Source organism: Zootoca vivipara, chromosome 1, assembly GCF_965207765.1.
Source record: "Zootoca vivipara chromosome 1, rZooViv2.hap1.1, whole genome shotgun sequence".
NCBI classification, from domain to species: Eukaryota; Metazoa; Chordata; class Lepidosauria; order Squamata; family Lacertidae; genus Zootoca; species Zootoca vivipara.
In genome coordinates, this window is record NC_142582.1 from 7,924,872 (window position 1) to 7,944,987 (window position 20,116).

The 20,116-nt window shown below is 43.5% G+C and overlaps 1 pseudogene; it reads right to left on the reverse strand.

Moving 5' to 3' along the window:
- Window positions 1–18,128: 18,128 nt before the first annotated feature.
- On the reverse strand, window positions 18,129–19,437 carry LOC148687467 (uncharacterized; annotated as a pseudogene).
- Window positions 19,438–20,116: the final 679 nt, after the last annotated feature.

The following is a 20,116-nucleotide window of genomic DNA, read 5'->3' on the forward strand; positions in this document are numbered from 1 at the left end:
GTCCCTAAATGTAATAGGATAAATCAATTAATTTCTTTTGACGTGGGTTTCATAAAAGAAAGCCAACTAAAAATATCTGGAACCCCACTCCAAGTTAGGTTTAAATGTTTGCTATCGTGAAATAAAAGTCCCCATTCTCCCCACTCCTAACAATAAACATGTGATGTGTTTTTGTGTGTTTTTGTGTGTGGTCCAGCCTAGTTGAATGGCTCTATTGAATGGGGCTTTGTCTCTTCATACTAGCTCTATTTAAAATGGATGGAAAAGGCTCCTTTCCGAATTCTTGGAGACCCACTACCAGCCAGTGCAGACTGAGCTGCATGATATAGGCAGCTTCCTATGTTCCTGTACATGACCCCCAAATGACCCGAGGACAGACGATAAGCAAAAGTTTTGCTATAGCCATGTCAAATGAGTCGCAATAACCTTCATATCCTTGGCCATGTAAACAAAGCCTGCATGGAGTTTGTTCTGCTTTCAACCAGAGGAAAACAGAAATTGGTCCAAATTCACATGCCTAACTATATTTTCCTTGGCAGTCGTATCAAAGGCTGAGAAAGGTCTGGGAACTGCATTTTGCTGCTGGCTATGGGTCAAATTCTGCTCCTGAGTTTACACTGCTGTTGCTGCAGAAAGCTGGCATGAGATAAGTTCAATCATTCCATAAAGCAATCTGCTTTGGTTTTTTTTTTTTATCAACAGAGTCTCATCATGTATATTAATGAAGGTCATTCTGGGGAAAAGATGCTGCCTGTTAAAATTATTTTCAATTTTCTTCCTAACCTGCAGAATTAAACCTAACTGAGTATGAATGCCTTGAAAATTTGCCTGATTTGGTCCAAATTTCCTATGATGGGAGGCATGCTCTGGACACAGTTTTTCAGCCCCTCCGTGTGAAATATTTGAAAAAGAGCTGTTCTGTTTTTATCATTGCTGTAGCCCAGGGCATTTCAGAAACATTTAATGTACATCATTGTTTCCTATAGCCTGTTTTGGGTATTCTTCCCTGCCTCAGCAGGCTGAATGTTGCCCTCTTATGAAAAATTAGCTCAGTTTAATGTGTTGGTCCTCCTCCTTCTGGAACTGAGCAGATTATTTCACACTGCCCCTGTTGTCCCCTGACTCTCTTCCTATATTTTATTTTGATTATTATTATTATTGGATTGCATCTGGAGGGCCGCAGTTTGGGGATGCCTGATTATTATTATTATTGGATTGCATCTGGAGGGCCGCAGTTTGGGGACTAGCCTGCATTAGATGGGGGCTGTAGTTCAAAACATCTGGAGGGCGATGGATTGGGCAAGGCTGCTCTGTCTAACGGCAGGGATCTGGGCTGGTCCTGCCTGACTTCTGCTGACTTTGAACTAATCCTTTCCTTTCTGTTGGCTTCTATTCAACTCTTTGAGTCGTTACGTCCCTAAAAATTCACTTTGGATTCTTCACCATGCTCTCAGTGTCCTATTCCCCCCCCCCCAAGTCTCCTATTCTCTCGCAAACTTAGTGTGCACCTTCTCTGCCCACCACGAAAGCTATTCCGCCCCCCAGTCTAGACTTTATTTTCTGAAAGGTCCCGATCATTTTCTTTCAGATTCCATTTCCCTCTCTTTTTTTATAGCTTTTCATTACCGGTATGTATCTAGGCTCAGAAATTATTGTCTGATGAATAATTCTTAAATCGAGCAAAAGCTATACATAAAAAAGGGTTTCCTCTATCTTTTTCTTTTTTGGCATTATAAATCCTTCAGTGCCATAAAAGACTCCCCCCCCCCATATCATCCATAATTCAGTCCCATTCTGTCATCTTTCTTTCCCCATTAACTGCTCATGGTTTGATTTGCAGTGAAATGAGTTATTTTTTGTTGATGTTTAGGGGTATACATACCAAAACAAGCAACATTGATCTCCTTTGTCTGGCAGTTTACATTTTATGTCTCCTTTCTAGGACTACAAACACATCCAATAATATTTCCACTTTTTGGACATTCCTGTCCGATTACTTTCTTTCTTCACTTCATCCATCTGAAAGAAAATTCTTCCTCTGGTTTCAGTCGTGATGGGAAATTCTCTCGATATTATTTTGCTTTGGTGCATGTCGGAATCACTGTTTTATAGCTTCAGTTTCTTGTGTGAAGTTGTCAGAGTGAGAGAGTGAGGTCCTCTATTTTCCCGCAATGAATAGTACATTCCAGAAGCTTGAACCAAACATGTGTGGCCAAACGGACCTGGGACTCAGCTATTATACAGCTGCAAATAAAACGTTTTAAATGTGTTGTAAAGTGCAATGTACAAATGTGACACTTGATGGCGACAGTGAGCTATGCCACATTTGATGTATTCTTCAAAACTTTTTTTTTTAAAAAAACATTTTCATAGCGTTTTTTTATATGTGTAGATTCCACCCTGGATAGGCTCCTGTGGATCATAGACCACTGACACACTACCAACCTGACTGAATATAGACTAAAAACTTAGTTAATCTATTGAGTGACTGACAGCACAATCCTACCCACCAATGTTGATACGAGGGGAGTAGGGGGAGTTGGCTCCCCCTGAAACAAGGTGTTTGGAGGCAGGGTACCAGAAGCCGAGAATCCACTGGATCCTGAGCCCTGTGGATCCCTCAGGGGCCTTAGCTTTCCCTAGCCTAATTTCAGCACTCTATCCACCACAGCACACCGCTCCTCAGTCTAGCACCAGCTAGGAAGTTCTCTACCAGGCATAGGCAAACTTGGCCCTCCAGATGTTTTGGGACTACAACTCCCATCACCCCTGACCACTGGTCCTGTTAGCTAGGGTTGATGGGAGTTGTAGCCCCAAAACATCTGGAGGGCCGAGTTTGCCTATGCCTATTCTCTACAGTTTTCTGGCACACTGAATTTGGTTATTGAAATGGGACCCTGTATTTGGTAATTTTATTTTCTCATCATGGCTTTATTTTGTTTTTTGTTTTAATGGACAAATAGTTTTTGTTAAATGTATTTTTCTTTCCTATTAAGCTGGTTGTACATATCCTTTAAAAAACAAACAAATAAATTCAGTTGGAAGCCTTCCCCAAATATTGCTAAATCATTTTTTTCCCTTTCCTTTTTTCCCACTATTTGCAGTTGTAAATTGCAGGCATTGACTGTGATGCATCTAATTCAGCCTAGCAACTCCCTGCCCATATTCATGGAGATGACCTTGCCAAAATTTGAGCAGAAACTATGAGTGTATCGTTTGTGCAGCCAGAGAAGTGCCTCGCCTCATGAACCAGTAGCTCTGTGGTTTTCAATCTGTGTTTACATTTCCCTGGGCTGAACAGTTATCAGAAGTCTTTGCAATAGATTTTTTTTTATTTAAAAAAGAGAGAGATTTTGAACGGCAGTCCCTTGCCATTTAGCAAACTGGGGAGCAACCCTACCCTCCTCACTTCCCCTGATCACAGAGTGTTAGGGCCAGCTTCACAGCCCTGTGACACACAGTGGCCAGGATGGGAGTGGCAGGCAGGCAGATTGCTGAAGGATTCAGGAACTGACTCAGCAATCAAGACTGGATCCTGAGCTGGCTCAGCTACTCCCTTCCTTGCCCCGGTAAACTCTGCTGCGTGTTTGGTGGGCCGGAAGAGGAGCTGTCACAGAGCGAGCCGGCCAGCCAGTAAATCATGCAGTTGAAGAATTGCCTATGAAAGATGTAAATTTGTTCTTATACTCCACAACTGCAGCCAGAATATTACTAGCAAAGTATTGGAAGACACAGAAGATACCTACAGTGGAAGAATGGCAAATAAAGATGCTGGACTATATGGAACTTGCTGACCTGACCGGAAGACTACGCGACCGGGGAGAAGAGAAGGTGGAAGAGGAATGGAAGAAATTTAGAATTTATTATAAAAAATATTGTAGAATTGATGTATGAGGAGAATTATAAGCAACTGTGAAGTTGCAGGTTAAGAAATTAAGTGAGATATAATTGAAAATAGGTTAGAATATTATAATGAGTTGTAAAATTGAGAAAAGGATACTGTAATTAGATTTGGATAATAAGATATAGAATTTGCCCAGAATGATATGCAATGAACCGCTAGAAGGGGGACCCGGGGAAGTCCCCTAGTAAAATGAGAAAAAAATGGAATGTATATGTTGTTTTTTTTTTTTAAATTTTTAAATTTTTAATTTTTGAATATGGATGTTATAACAATGTATAATTATATGGATGTTATTCCTTTCTTTTTATAAAATTTAATAAAAATTATATATATAAAGTAAATCATGCAGTTGAAGTTGGGGGGTTAACTCTTCATTTGCAAAAACAATATCTTCACAGACTTGGCAGAGTGTCAGCTCTAATGACCACAACAGTTTGTTCCCTGTAGGTCTTACTCGATGAAATTGGTTGCTGAGACTAAAGGTCCCTGCCTCTCCACAGCCACCTGTCTCCTCCTCTCCAGGGCTTCTTCCAAGCAATCGGAGACGAAGCCTGCATGCAGACTACCTTTGCTCCACCCGTTTCATGCCTCTCCTAGTTCTGGGAGTCAGGTGAGAAGGGAGGCTTGTCACAGCAAGAGGGGGAGATAACCATGACTCTTCACCAGCCTGAATCATCTCTGCCTCTTGGCCTCCCTCCTCCCACTCACCCAGTGCTGTTTTTTTGAGAAAAAGAGGTGCCGAATTTCACCACGAACGCCTCCCTTGTTCTCTTAGAATGGCAACAGTGTCCACCTGAGAGGTGCCAGAACTGAGTTCCGTTAAGTTCCGACTGTAAAAAAAACCTGCACTATTTTGCTTCAGGTTCTGTCTCTGATTCTGGACTTTTCTCTGCAACGACTCTGCCAGCTCACTAAGCCTTGTTACATCTTCAGCTCCTGACATCTCCTTTTCCCTGTCTTCTCCCTCTGACCACTCTTCATTGTCTCACCACCATTCCCCAGGCTCTAAGCTGCCTGGGAGGGTGATGGAGCTCAGCAGGGCTGGGCAGAGGGAGACCTCCACCCAATCCATCCCCGGCCCCATGCAAATAGGTTTTGGATTGCTCTGCTTGTTTATTATCAATCATCACCAGGCAGGTGATAAATCACAGTAGGGTGCGCCAATGAAATCAAATGTTTTCACTATAATAAAAATGAATTTATTAAATCAAAATTATGTTTTGTCTTTACAAACCTCAGGTGCCCCATTGAGATGCTGAAGGAGGTAGAATATTTCCGACTGGTTAACAAACAAAATCGGTCACTCATAGTCAGAAGGTAAGGCCAACCTTCATATTTTCTTCCCACTTCCCTAGTTTAGTATAATATGCCAGAACTCAAATAGCCTCAAAAAAATAAACACGTCTACCCTTAATTTGCACCCTCATCAGTTAAAATGGGCTGCCACTAATTAATCAACTAGAGCTTTTGTTGATCAATCTGTCCATTAAACCAATTAACACTCTCAGCCCAGGAAATAGTTACAGTGACGGAGTCGTGGCAAAGCTGAAAGGAGGAGATAAGGAAATAGAAAAAGCCAGCCAGCGAAATATCTTTATTATTTTCTCAAAGAGTTGCATGTGTTCATTTTTCATATTTGGTAGCATTTCCTGCCTTTGGTTGTGCTTTTTTGTTAGCTCTGAAACCCCCCCCCCCAAATTACCATCCAAGTACAGACTTCCCTTGCCTCTCTGTGACGGGATTTGTTTTCCTGGTGGAATATTGCTGACAGTGTAAACACCACCGTGGAGAAGTCACACCTATCTCAGTCCATCTGGACTCTTTTCATCCTGCGTCTTCAGATTCTGCTGCTTCCGATTCCACCACCAATATCAAAACGAGGTTGCTTTTCCTCCGTGCCAGAGTGATGCATGTCACAATGTCTCACTAGAATCTCCCAATATGCAGGAGCTCGCTTTCCCCCAGCTCTGGGAAGAGAATATACATTTCCTCACTTTATCTCATTACTCTTTAGGAAATTGCTTCCCCCTCAATTATCTTGACAGCTTTTATTTTGATAGCTCTAACTTGCAGCCGAAAAGTTCACTAGCAAGTAGTAGAATATCTCAAGTCTTTCACATCCACATTTTCCCCTTTTTGTTCATTTGCATATGCTAACTTGCATGTATAATTGTCTCAGGGCGAACTTAAGAATCACAGAATCATGTATTCATAGAATTTTGAGTTGGAAGGGACCCCGAGAGTCATCTAGTCCAACCCCCTGCGATGCAGAAATCTCAACTAAAGCATCCATGACAGATGGCTATCCAACTTCTGCTTAAAAACCTCCAAGGAAGGAGAGTCCACCACCTTCTGAGGGAGTCGGTTCCACTGTCAAACAACTCTTACCATCAGAAAGTTCTTCCTGATGTTCAGTCACAATCTCCTTTCATGTAACTTGAATCCACCAGTTCAGGTCCTTCCCTCCCAAGTGGGAGAAAACAAACTCCCTCCATTCTCCATGTGACAGCCCTTCAGATATTTGAAGACAGCTATCATACCTCCTCTCAGTCTCCTCTTGAATGGTTTCCAGGCTAAACCATATCTAACTCCTTCAACCGTTCCTCCTTAAGGCTTGGTTTCCAGACCCTTGATCATCCTGGTTGCCCTCCTCGGCACACCTCCCAGCTTGTCAACATCCTTCTTAAACTGTGGCACCCAGAACTGGACACAGTATTCCAGGTATGTGTGTTCCTATGGTCTGGCAATGTGAGAAAGTGCAGAAATACTGGAGACAGCCTATTTTTTGAAAACAAGGACAGGCCGTCCCTTTGTCCGTTGTCCCCTCGGACAGTTGACAGGATGGCGGTTAGAACCCTCCTTGAAGTAGATAGAAGATAAAGCCACCCTCCTCCCTCCCAGATGTCAATGGTGGTACAGGTTGCCTTTCATTCATCCGCCTGTGGCACTCTTCTCCTCCAGATCAGATCTAGGGGCAGACAAAGAGTTACAGCATCTGGAACAGGTGGGCAAGGCACCTCCTGCCATATCGTTCTTCCCCTCAGACATCTTGACTAGAAGCACTTGATGGATTTAACCATCCTCCCTCAGCAGTTCCAAGTCTGCGCCCAACGCTTTGTCCTCTGGACATGGAAGTATCACTTCTTCTTTTCTCTCCAACATTTTGTCACAGCTGAGAAGTCAAGGCACTGCTCTGATTAAAAAGCAACCATTCTCTTCTGCAGTGGGTTTGTGTGTGCTTGTCAGTTCTTTGTACCATCCTGGTCAAAAGGTCTATATTTCCTTCCTTCCTTCCTTCCTTCCTTCCTTCCTTCCTTCCTTCCTTCCTTCCTTCCTTCCTTCCTTCCTTCCTCCCTTCCTCCCTTCCTCCCTTCCTCCCTTCCTCCCTTCCTCCCTTCCTCCCTTCCTCCCTTCCTCCCTTCCTCCCTCCCTCCCTCCCTCCCTTCCCTTGGACAATTGATTATACTGTGCGGAATTGTACACTTGATTCTGCAGAACCTGATTTTTGCAGTTTGGGGAATATGTGCAAAATGTCTTCTGAAATACCGCGGGCCTCTCGTTTTAGTTGATGCATGTAATATATTCAATAAAGAATATTTGTTCTTCTTTCTTATTCTGTTTCTCATAAACTAAAAAAAAGGAAAATAATAAGTTTCAGCAGTTTCAAGCCATCGCACTAGAAGTATGTAAGAATCCAAAAAGCTTTGCTTCTTTTATGGTCAAAGAGCATGTCTTTTTGTGATGCGCTCCAGCCTTGGACTCAGAGTCGTAAATAATAGCTGGAATGTATTTGATGATGAAGTCTCTGCCGCCTCCCCCCCCCCCCCAAACAGGGCAGAGATGAGGTGGTTTCAAGATCCCTTTCATGTCTATCCAGTTGGAGATCACACACTAGAAAATAACAGCAAACCTATAAATAACCTGACATTTTCCAAACTTAGAGACCTTACTTAGAGATAGGAGAAATGGATATTTCCATGGTTCACATTTCTCTTTATCAAGATGCGGCTAGACACCCACAGATGGGATTGTAGATGTAAATGAATCTGTTTGCAACATCTTTGCAATTAAGCATGCAAGGAGTTTTCATAGTGTGGGACCAATTAGTACTTATGCTCCCAACTCTTCTCCCATGTACACCTCTTCCCTGGGCATATTAAGGGCCAGGATTTGGAGCACCTGTCCAGATGTGCCTGCAAGAAGCAACTTTCAAAATCAAAAGTATAGTGGCTTAGAAGAGCTCAAAAACCCCGCTTTGGAAACTGAAGAATGACTATGTTCTCATTAGGAGAGCAAATCAAAATGTGTCAGCATCTGCTGTCTCCCCCCCTCCCCATCTGTTTTGCATAATTTCTCAAACACTGTCTTGTTGTGACATGAAGACGAAGGCTGGAGGAGTGTGGAGAACAGTAAAGGCTCCAGGGGGAGGTTGCAGTGCCAGCCTTTGCCAGCCATGGCTCTCTGAAGCGTCAAGCCTGCTCTCTGATGCATAAGCAGCTTCTACAGGGAAAGACTGGCTGGCGACAAATCTCCATGTGCATTTTGAGATGGCACAACTGCATGAGGGGGCTGTATCCCCCGAGCACTCCTGGGAACTGCCGTTCCTTAAGGATCTGGGAACTATAGCTCTTGGGGAGATAAACTACAGTTCCCAGGATTCTTAGAGTGGGGAGGCATATACTTTATACTTTATATGTGACTGTAGTGTCCCTTCTTAGAATCATAGAATCATAGAGTTGGAAGAGACCACAAGGGCCATCCAGTCCAACCCCCTGCCAAGCAGGAAACACCATCAAAGCATTCTTGACATATGCCTGTCAAGCCTCTGCTTAAAGACCTCCAAAGAAGGAGAGTCCACCACACTCCTTGGTAGCAAATTCCACTGCCGAACAGCTCTTACTGTCAGGAAGTTCTTTCTAATGTTTAGGTGGAATCTTCTTTCTTGTAGTTTGAATCCATTGCTCCGTGCCCGCTTCTCTGGAGCAGCAGAAAACAACCTTTCTCCCTCCTCTATAGGACATCCTTTTATATATTTGAACATGGCTATCATATCACCCCTTAACCTTCTCTTCTCCAGGCTAAACATACCCAGTTCCCTAAGCCGTTCCTCATAAGCTAAGCCGATCCTCATAACCTAAGCCGTTCCTCATTTCTTCTTCTTTGGCGATCACTCGTAGCCAAGTAAGATTGTCTTCCATGAACACGGTTTTAACAATGAGTCCGTAAGTGACTGTGGAGGCCAATTCTGGATCCACACGTCCTTCCACAGTGGGGACATTGGCTTCCGGGCGGGAGTTGATCACGGTGTGGCTTTGCCAAGGCTGCCTTCCTCTTAGAACGTTTCTCCCTTGCGTCCTGAGTTTGAGTGTCTTCAAAGCGCATGACACCTTTGGTAAAGGCTGTTCTCCAACTGGAGCACTCGCAGGCAAGTGTTTCCCAATTGTTGATGTTCATACTACTGTATATTTTTAAAGATTTGCCTTGAGACAGTCTTTAAACCTCTTTTGTTGACCGCCAGCATTACGCTTTCCATTTTTGAGTTTGGAATAGAGTAGTTGCTTTGGAAGACGATCATCGGGCATCCAAACAACATGACCAGCCCAACGAAATTGATGTTGAAGAATCATTGCTTCAACACTGATGATATTTGCTTCTTCTAGTACACTGATAGTAGTTAGCCTGTCTTCCCAAGTGATGTGTAAAATTTTTTGGTGTGTGCACTGTGTGTGGTGTGTACACAGCCTTCAACATGGGAAATTATTTCCCAACAATAACTCCTTATGTGCATTTTGAGCTGTCACAGTTTCTTGAGGGGTCCATGTCACTTGAGCACCTCCTTTGGGTGGATAAGTCCCCAGGTTCAATCATCTCCACATAAAAGGGTCTTTTTGGGCAACAGGAAAGACCTTCCTTTGCCTGAGATCGCAGAGAGCTGTTGCCAGTTATTACAGGAAGTCCTGAAGGGTTGCTGGGCAGACTCGGTGGAAAGCAGGTTCACAGGCCCTCTTGAACCCCTGGATCAGCTCCTTTCTACAAAGTCCTGTTTGCCCTGCCTCCTCAGTACAGAGAGGAGGACAGGCTGCAACCCCCTAAACCTAGCCGATAATTACACTAATTGCCTCCATGAGTGGGGACAGGAAGGCAGTACAGAGAGTTCCCCGACCAACCTCTTTATCTCTGGACTCTCCAATTAGTAATCAGAGTCAGGATTTCGGTGAAACCTGTAATCAAGTTATCCAAGCCCATCCAAGTGCTCATGTCGCCAAATGAGATATTAACTGAACTCTTCTGACATACTCAGTAGTTGTTAGCGACACTCGTGCAATTTGTGGAGGACTTCGGGGGGGGCATTATGTTTTGTGCTTGCGTCTTGCTGCTGCGAAGAGACAAATCAGAATTAGTGTGCTCATGTCATAATCACAGCGTCCAGCAATAATCGCAACGACAGTCAGAAGTCTCTGGCTGGGATCTGTCCAGGGTTCTGGAGATCAGGAGACCATAGGAGGTCTGATCAGATTCAGTCCAGAGGGCTGGTCCTTTAAGCTAAGTCAGGAGTAGGCAACTGAAGGCCCAATCGCCTTATCAGTCCGGCCCACGGACGGTCTGGGAATCAGCGTGTTTTTACATGAGTAGAATGTGTCCTTTTATTTAAAATGCATCTCTGGGTTATTTGTGGGGCATAGGAATTCCTTCACCCCCCCAAAAAAAGTCCGGCCCATCACATGGTCTGAGGGACAGTGGACAGGCCCACGGCTGAAAAAGGGTTGCTGACCCCCTGAGCTAAATTCTCCACAAGGAGGCAGAGTCCAGGAGGGGTGGTCTGGTGGTGGAGACTCTAAAAGGTTCTGTTTGCTTTTAACATTGGTTGGAGAAAGTCCGGCCCATCACATGGTCTGAGGGACAGTGGACAGGCCCATGGCTGAAAAAGGGTTCCTGACCCCTGAGCTAAGTTCTCCACAAGGAGGCAGAGTCCAGGAGGGGTGGTCTGGTGGTGGAGACTCTAAAAGGCTCTGTTTGCTTTTAACATTGCTTGGAGAAAGTTGCCCACTTTGGGTGGTATTGTGGCTCTAGACATGCCTTGCTGTGATATCTTTAACAACAACAACAACATTTGCTATGGGTAACTGATACTAGTGATAATAATAACAATAGTTTTATTATTTGTACCCCACCCACCTGACTATGAGTCGGTTGCCCCAGCCATTCTGGATGGCTTCCAGTACAGTGGTACCTTGGTTTATGTAGACAATTGGTTCCAGAAATCTGTACTTAGCCTGAAGCGTACTTAACCAGAAGTGAACTTTCCCATTGAAAGTAATGGAAAGTAGATTAATCCATTCCAGACAGTCCACGTAGTAATTAAACTGAAGCATATTTAACCTGAAGGGAACTTTCCCATTGAAAGTAATGGAAAGTGGATTAATCCGTTCCAGACGGGTCCGCACCCCGCAGAGCACTCAACCTGAAGCGTACTTAACCTGAAGTATGAGTGTAATTGGTTCTGGAAGTCCGTACTTAACCTGAAGCGTACTTAACCTGAAGCGAACTTTCCCATGGAAAGTAATGGAAAGTGGATTAATCCGTTCCCGACGGAGTACATAAACTGAAAGTACTCAAACTGAAGCATACTTAAACCGAGGTATGACTGTATATACAAAAACATAATAAAACATTAAACATAAAATATAAAAAACTGCCTTCAGGTGTCTTCTAAAGGTTGCATAGTTACTTATCTCCTTGATATCTGAAAGGAGGGCATCCCACCACCGAGAAGGCCCTCTTCCTGGTTCTGTGTAACTTCACTTCTCGCAGGGAGGGAACCGCCAGAAGGCCATTGGAGGTGGACCTCAGTATCCGGGCTGGACGATGGGGGTGGAGACGCTCCTTCAGGTATACAGGACCGAGGCCGTTTCAGGCTTTATAGTCAGCACCAACACTTTGATTTGTGCTCAGAGATCTTCTGGCAGATCTAGAAGATGCTAGACTATAAATGCTTTTAAATAAAAAAAAGAAATAATATATGCAGACTTACTAAATGATAAGTACCCCTTCAGCTAGATGTTTGAATAGGTCTTACCTTCAACAGAAGAGGTGTGTGCAAACGTTACAGCCTACACAACGGGGTTACTGCATCAAGCAATAATGATTGCATGTCTTTCTAAGTGGCTCCTTTGCCGTGTCCTCTGTTAGATGCAAACCTAGTTTCCGTTGATGGTATTGGCTAGAACTAAGCAGAAATTGGCCAAGAGGGAGCTGAGGCCAACAATGTCTCCAACATTGTACATGGACAGAGGCAATTAACCTAGTATAAACGATGCAAGGACATAATGGGTGCGATCCAGTGACAGTTGCAATTAAAGCCTCAATGAATCAATGGAACGAAAGCCAACCGGGAAATGTTTGAGTCCCCTGGACTTCAGGGGAAGTTAGGACTGGCTTACACTTTCAGCAGCAGCTAAGTCTGCTGCCTGCGAACACCATAAAGGGCAGATTACTGTATCTAAGTATACTTGCCTGAGAAGCACAGCTTGCTGGTCAGCGTCTACCACATGCCTCTGAAGATTTGGCAATGCATAGCTCTCCTTTGCATGAGTCCTGCACTGAAAGGGCTGGTTTGCATACAGCAAGCACAACTGCTGTGTGCATGGACCTATAATCATGACCTCCACTGGGTTGTGTCCAGTGTTTACACAGTTTCTGCAGCCGTTCAGGGATGGAAATGAGTTCAGGATGTTGCCCACCCCCACCTGCCACAATTCTTTTTAATTTTCAGTGGAACTTGCTTTGAATTGCAACTGACAGGAATAATGCAGCTTTTAAAGTGTGCTATGATTGGGGACAGAAGAGTTCCCTCATGTTTGGTCCTCCCGGTTTCTAATTTTTCCAATCTTAAATCTAGTCCACATTTCTACAGCAATCTGTGTTTGTTTCAATTTTACAAAAAGCCTATGAAAGTTCTTCAGCATTTTAGTGCAAATTTCTCCTTATAAATTTCTCCTAATAAAGACATTTATATATATATAAATGTAAAAACCGTGAAAGTGCGGGATCCACTTTTCTCTGTAACCGCTTGACCGATCGTCCTGAAATTTTGACACAACGATCCAGGCCACTCCCTGAGCGTTGTTAGAAAAAAAATCCCTCAAATCTCACACCTCCGCAGCTACAAACCTCTTTTTCAACAAAGTAAAACAGCGCCCTCAAGCGGATTTCCTCCCACAGTACACCCCCTCCCTTCCTGTGAAATCTACACCACACCCACAAACCCCGCCTCCACCATGAGATCCACCACTCACATCCATCCATCCGGCAGAGGTGTTGAAGACCAAACCAACTGAAAACAGGCCTTTTCCAGCAACAAGGCCCAACATTGACAAGTGGAGGTAGGGGCCTGCCTGGGGGGGATGGGGGGCCGAATAGGGGGCAGGGATACGTAATGGGTCAGAACAGGGTGGGGGGAGACACAGGGATGAAACCTGCCCTCTCCACAGTATCTCGCCTCGACTCAGGGGGACTCTGAGGCTCAGGGGGATCTGAAGGGGGGCTATTACCCTCCATTTCACAGACTAACACACAGCAACGCGTGCAGGGCCAGCTAGTATTTTATATATGTTGGAAGCTGCCCAGAGTGGCTGGGGCAACCCAATCAGATGGGCGGTGCATAAATAGTAGAATTATCATTATGGAATGAGAGGTCACTATTTTCAATGGAGAAATGTTGGAGGGTATGAGTTAAGAGTCCCCCCAAATAATAATAATAAAATCTTTATTTGCATCAGCTGTAAGCCATAGCAAAGGAATCAAATACAGTACAATCAAAAACAGATGCAGCTAGATGCGTTTTGAAAGTTTACAACTATACAGATTAAGGAGTTAATAACTGTCCTTGGCTACAAGTAAAACATATGAACGAGTGGGCTTGCTTTACTAGGCATTAAACGGGTTAGTCAGATGGTAGATCTAATTCTAATTGCCCCAGCTAAACTTTTTTGCTGCGCTTGCTGTCACCTGGTATTCTTGGTCTGCAAGAAGGAAGATCACTATGGCAATAGACCTGGCATAGATGATAGAAGAAGGGTAAAAACCTCATTTTGCAGATCTTTATAAAGAGAGAAAACTATGAGTATGAGCACTACAACAGGAGTCAGCAAACTTTTTCAGCAGGGGGCCGGTTCACTGTCTCTCAGACCTTGGGGGGGGGGGCTGGACTATATTTTTTTGGGGGGGAGAATGAACGAATTCCTATGCCCCACAAATAACCCAGAGATGCATTTTAAATAAAAGCACACATTCTACTCATGTAAAAACACCAGGCAGGCCCCACAAATAACGCAGAGATACATTCTAAATAAAAGGACACATTCTACCCATGTAAAAACACACTGATTCCCGGACCGTCTGCAGGCCAGATTTAGAAGGCAATTGGGCTGGATCCGGACCCTGGGCGTTAGTTTGCCAACCCATGCACTACAGATTTGATACTTCCCTCTCAGCATGGAAGGAGGGCCTCCCCCCCCCCCCCGCAAAGAACAGTTTAATTCAGAAGTTGGCTGGAAAAGTTGCTAGGTTTCTTTGTGATAGATTTCGGGCTTTGCGCTGCAGGAGTTCTTCTGTTACTCTGAGATCTCAGGACTGGCTGTCTGTGCCCTTGACTGCATCCAACTTACTCAACAGATTATATCTCCCTCCACCCAAAATAGAAGCCGGGCAAAGACAAGCCTCTTGCAGGTAGAAAACAAATAACGGGGGGGGGGGGGGACAAGCCAATAACAGAAATAATGCATATTTAAAGGTAACAAAACATCAATGGAATCAGAGAATCGTAAAAGGGAACCACGAGGAACATGTGGCTCAACTTCAAATAGGAATCAAATAACAATAACAATAACAATAATTGTTGCAGATTGATACGGAGCCAAAACAATTCACAGATACCATAGTAAAAAGAAATACGCTTAACTGATGTGCTAATGGCGCTGGAAAAAAATACAATAGAAGAAATACAAGCTAACGCTGCTACCTGTATCATTAATGAAAAGGTAATTGCATGACGAATACAATAAAGGGGTAAAAAATAAATATTGTTTACAGCAAGATTAACTGCTGAGAATGTTTGTGTCTAGGTTGTAACTTTGTCATCTGCAGCAATTATTATAACGGATTCAATCCTGTATACGCTTCCCTGGGAGTAAGTCGGAAGAAACCCAATGAGGCTTACTTCTGAGTAGGCATGTCTAGGATTGCACTCTTAGCCTGCCACTTGATTAAGGACTTTTTGGTTGATTAACCAGCTGTCCTTTAACTGATGAATTATTTCATTAAATTCAAATAAATTAGCATATAATCAGAGCTTCAGCGAAGGTGCCTTTTTGAGATGCTGATGGAGGCAGAGGAGGAGGAGGAGGACCTGAAGTTTGATAAACTACCCACTGCTGGAAGAAAAGTCTTTAATATTCCTTTAATATCTTTAATATTCCCTGCTCATTCCCTATTGCAGCAACAGACCAGAAGCAAAGCAGCTTGCAAAAGGGAACCATCCTTTGCTCCCATCGCTGCCAATTTCAATGAATCTTCACCTAGGAATCCATTAATCTGGGATCCACTTGCCTGGCAGTAAACCCCAACTGAAATCAGTGGGGCTTACTTCTCCATGGACCTCCATAGGCCTTTTTGAGCTGGAGCTTAAATAAACTACACAGAAGTTCGGTATCTAATCTGTGCTTCCTTTAAGACAAACTCTTTAAAAAAACGCAAGACTACGTTACTTGTGGGACCATAAAAAGCAGGGCCATTTACAACAATTAGGTATGGAAGGGTATTTCAGTTCTGGTTCTCTCAATTTCTCTTTTTTTCCCAATCTTAAATTCAGTTCTCCACATTTGTGATCTTATTATTATTATTATTATTATTATTATTATTATTATTATTATTTTAACAACAGCAAAATACAACTACAAAACACACTCTACACAATATATAAAACTGCAAAAATACAAAAAACAACAAACACAAAAAACAAAAAACATAAAAATCAAAAACTCTCACTTATAAACCTTATTTCTAATCTATTGACTTCCTCATTCCCCCTCTTTCTGCGTTCCATTATAAATCATCTTTAGTAATTTCTAAATCTTACATAATCTCTAAATTTTACTTAATACAAACTTATTTCTATACCTTTTAATTCTTAATACTTTACATTCCCAACTATATCCTTTCTTTTTACTCAATTATATCTAATTCTAACAATACTTATCTCTCACCATTATATTATCTACAACCTCTTTGTATCTCCCTCACTTCCATTAATTCTGTTCTATTATACGCTTATTCGCTCACTGGAAGGACAGATCGTGAAGCTGAGGCTCCAATACTTTGGCCACTTCATGAGAAGAGAAGACTCCCTGGAAAAGACCCTGATGTTGGGAAAGATTGAGGGCACTAGGAGAAGGGGACGACAGAGGACGAGATGGCTGGACAGTGTTCTCGAAGCTACGAACATGAGTTTGACCAAACTGCGGGAGGCAGTGCAAGACAGGAGTGCCTGGAGTGCTATGGTCCATGGGGTCACGAAGAGTCGGACACGACTAAACGACTAAACAGCATACACTTATTCTTTAAATAAACTTTAAATTTCTTCCAGTCTTCTCCCACTGCTTCTTCACTCCGGCCTCGAAGTCTCCCGGTCAACTCAGCCAGTTCCATATATTCTATCAACTTCTTCTGCCATTCATCCACTGTTGGTAATTCTCCAATTAAAATTATTGCAGCTGTTGTGGCATACAGAAAAATCATTAAAACTCATCAGCATTCAGTGTGACTTCCTCATTTTTATGTGTTTCTGCAAGCAGTCCCCCCTAGTGTAACGCATTTCGGTATGTTGTTTTCAAGAAGTTCTTTATTCTTATGCACACTTTCCTCTAGTAAATGCGTTTTAGTAAGCACTGGGTCAGATTCCTCTCTTCCCCTCCCCGTGTGCCCCCAACATCTCCCCAAATCTGCTGGGGGGGGAGGCAGTTGGGGAAACTCCCAGAACAGCATGCAGGGGGAGGAGAGGGAATATCTTTCTGTCTGGCAAGCAGAAATTCCTCACAGAAGCATCTTCTTAACACTATGTTCTACTCCACCCATGGTTTGGGTTGGAGAACTTCTTTGCAAAATTCAGGGAAGTGAAAATTTCGAATGACGGCTCTGTTTCGGGCTTGCATATTGTTTGGGAAAGTGCCGATTTGATACATTTGGCTTTCAATGTGCAGTTGATCGAATTTCTTGTTCGTCCCTAAGAGCAATGCTGAAAAGCTTGTGTCTATATCTGGATGGAAGGGGCATGTGTTTGTGTAATAAGTTTCTGTTTGTCTTTTAAAAGCAAACCAACCTAATTTGCACCTTCCGAAACACTATGCAAAATAAAACACAGATATTTGTTGAAATCTGCAATTCTACCACTTCCACAATGCACTTTCCAGGACAGTAATGTATACTTTAGTGAAACTAATATACAAAAATCTGTTACGGGAGGGGAAATTGCTTTGCAAAAGTGTGCCTCTCAGGGGAAACTGCATGTAAATATGTGTATGTTGGGACAAAGGTGTACTAATATGCTGGTGAATTTTCATGAGGACTTTTTAAAACACACACACACAACTGGATGTGGAGAAGGGAAGACTGGAACAATGAGAAATTGAGAGATTTCTGACAGTTCTGCCTAGCCTTGGTTGCAAGGCAAATTCCCATTTACAGCAATGTTGAGAGGGGCTTTACAGGACACACTGGTGTTAAACAGGGATGCATTTGGGCCTCTTTCTTGTTTAATTTTTATATTAATGACATAGTTAAAGAACTGGAGGGCCTGCAGTTTGCCCCTGCCACAATTCTTGATCAGAAACTCTCTGTTTTAATGTATGCTAACGACCTAGTACTTGTATCTAGAACCCAGTTGGGCCTGAGGCGATTGCTTGCAAAAATAAGCTCATATTGCACAAGGAATGCCTTATCCACAAATTACAATAAAACACAGGTCATTGTATTTGGGAAGCGCCCTAAAAAGCATGTTTGGCACCTGGACAAACACATCATAAACAAATTAAAGACGTTCAAATACCTGGGACTGGTTTATTCAGAAATGGCATCTTGGAATGCACAGCTGTCCAATATTAAATTGAAAGCCTTTAAATCGGCGTGTTAAGACACCAAGGGTTAATTGGGGTCTATGATAAAAAAATCTATGAGTAGACACAGGAAAGATATCCAGAAGAGGAGGAAGCTAATGGGAACAAGGACACAAATGCTAGAAAACACATACACATAAAAGAGGCCTCCATGTGACTCCCTGCAACAGGGAATAGTAAACTATCAGATCCAGGTCCACGCAGATCTCTACACCCACCCACCCACCCACACCCCAATGGAGTGTGTGTGTGTGGGGGAGCAATCTGCGTGGATCTGGATCTGATGCTATTTCATGTTGCAGGGAGTCACATGTATAATAGTATGTTTTGGAACTTCAGGTGGGCTTGGAGATGCACAGCTTTCCTCAATATCCACGACGCAGGATACGTTTCGAATGTCAAAATCTTGTAGATGGCTTTCCGGTATATCCACGATGCAGGATTCGTTTCGAGTGTCAAGATCTTCTGTCTGGCTTTCCGGTATCTCTACGATGCAGGATTCGTTTCGAGTGTCAAGATCTTCTGCCTGGCTTTCCTGTATCTCAACTGTGGAGGATTTCTCTTTAATTAACAGATCCAGCAGAGAACCACACTTTGAACAAGTAGTTAGATTCTGGCTTGTTACCGAATTTCTTGGGGTAATCACCACTGCAATGTCTATTCGATATGGATCTGTTGTGGTGGTCCTGATGCAAAATCTCTCCATCCCAACCAATGCTGCACTCAGCAGCTGGAAACCCGCAGCGATATAGCCAAGATAAATAGAAGGTCCAATATGCTGCTCGCTGGGAATTGGAGGCAATTCAAAAGTTTCTGGGAAGTCAATTTTCCCATTCTGCAAGACAGAAGACATGTTCCATATCACAGAAATCAGGACAAGGATCCTTGCAGGTATGTTCAGGAACGCTCCAAGCCTAAAAAAGGTTAAGAGGAAATCCTCGTGTTTTCTGGGCTCGAACACATTGCACAAGGCAAATGATATTAATACTAGGGCGGCTGAACTCATAGTGGAAGCTAAGGCCATTAAGTCCTGAGCAATAAAAATTTCCCTTGGGAGGGTTGGATATCGTGCAGTGAGACCTTCACAATGCCAAAAAGAGTTGCCGTCGTCAGAAGGGTTTCTCCAAAAACAGACATTCCAGATTCCAATCCAGACGTTTCCAGAGCCGTTCTCTCCACGCCACACTCTCCAGTTGACACTGGCTGTCGTTGCAATGCACAGAATGCAGGCCAAAATACTCATCAAGAACCCAAAGAACTGGAGGCAAGAAACTACGCTCAGCAATCTCCCCACCAGGGAGCCTTCTCTCACCCGCAGGGGGGGGGGTTGGAGAATAGAGGACCCAGGGAGACTTTGGCAGACATCCTAGAAACAAAAGAGAAGACAACATACAGTGAGGGAGGGAATAACAAGCATGTCTAGTCATTGAAGGACATCCTCCCTCCTGGCCAGAAAGAAGCAGCAAAAGAAAGAGTTCCCCTGCTCTCTCCCACCACCTGGTTAGGTATAGACATCTGATCCAGAGAAGCCGACACACATACTTTCTTCCAGCACACTGCTCCTGATTGAATATACTGTTGCATTGTTCCTGTGAAAATGGCCCTAACCACAGCAACCTGTTGTGGATGGGAATCTGCTCATGATTTCGCTGTTTTGCTATCTGCTACTGCAGCTATCCTTTCCCACAGAGCAGAAACACACCTGATGGCATAGTGAGGAATGTCTAATCCCTACACTTACGTGAAATGCGTTCCTCAGATACAGTCTAGCGGGCCAGGAATAGAGCAGGTATTTGCTAGGTGCTCCTGAGCCTCAAAAAGACTCAGCTGCTGGCCACTGGGCTGACGTTCACCTGAGCAGCCGGCCACAGCAGCAACTGCTCTGCAGAATTCTTAGGTCAGTTACAGTCCAGTTAGAATCCTGACAGCAAGACAAATCATAACTCCAGGGTACTGGTCATTTGGAACAGCAGGAAAGTGGGAAATGGGAGGGAGCTCAGTTCCCTTCTTTCCGAATGCAGAGTGTCTATTCCAGGACACTGTG